The sequence below is a fragment of the Lactuca sativa genome, chromosome 8 (genome assembly GCF_002870075.4).
Source record: "Lactuca sativa cultivar Salinas chromosome 8, Lsat_Salinas_v11, whole genome shotgun sequence".
Taxonomy (NCBI): Eukaryota; Viridiplantae; Streptophyta; class Magnoliopsida; order Asterales; family Asteraceae; genus Lactuca; species Lactuca sativa.
Genome location: NC_056630.2, coordinates 268,229,599 through 268,230,334, shown reverse-complemented (window position 1 = coordinate 268,230,334; position 736 = coordinate 268,229,599). Strand labels below are relative to the sequence as shown.

At 45.4% G+C, this 736-nt stretch overlaps 1 non-coding gene across 1 annotated transcript; it reads right to left on the bottom strand.

Annotated features, from left to right (window-relative positions):
- Window positions 1-408: 408 nt before the first annotated feature.
- On the bottom strand, window positions 409-515 carry LOC111917449 (small nucleolar RNA R71). The gene has a single exon (XR_002858891.2). It is a non-coding gene; the product is annotated as a small nucleolar RNA R71 (small nucleolar RNA).
- Between the last annotated feature and the right edge of the window lie 221 nt (window positions 516-736).

Sequence of the window (736 nt, the reverse complement as noted above, 5' to 3'; positions counted from 1 at the left end):
TCCGAGGAAGAGTTAGCTATCACAATGGCTAACATTGATGAAATCCCCATGGGAGAATGGAAGAAGAGGATGCGAGACGACACTAGCCCGGAACTTGTGCAACCCGCAATTCCCGCGACTGCTACCTTCGAGCTAAAGGGTCATATCCTAGCTTTACTTAAAGAAATACCTTTTTATGGAAAACACCATGAAGATGCCTACAAACATTTGGATGAAGTCAATGATGTAGCTGAGTACTTCAATGTTCCAAATGTGCCCTGCGAGACTCAGCTACTTCGTATGCTTCCGGTGACATTCAAAGGTGCTGCAAAAGACTGACTCAAGTCACTTCCCCCCGGATCAGTCACCACTTGGGCCAAGATGAAAGAAGAATTCATTGATCACTTTTTCCCACCTTCCAAGATAGCCAAGTTGAAGAAGGTCATTGCTAACTTTGAACAACAAGCTGGAGAGTCGCTATATGAAGCATGGGAGAGGTACAAGAGCTTACTAAGAAACTGCCCACACCATGACCTAAACAGCCAGCAAGAAGTATCCATCTTCTATGATGGAGTCAATGTCACAACCAGACAGTTACTAGACTCGCAAGGCCCGCTCACAAAGAAGCCACCCCCGATGATAAAAGAATTGATTGAAGAATTCTCTAAACACTCTAGAGAATACCATAACCCTAGGCATGATGTCACTAGGGGAGCCGCTTATGCAGCTACTGAAGACTTATCCGCGGTCATGGCTA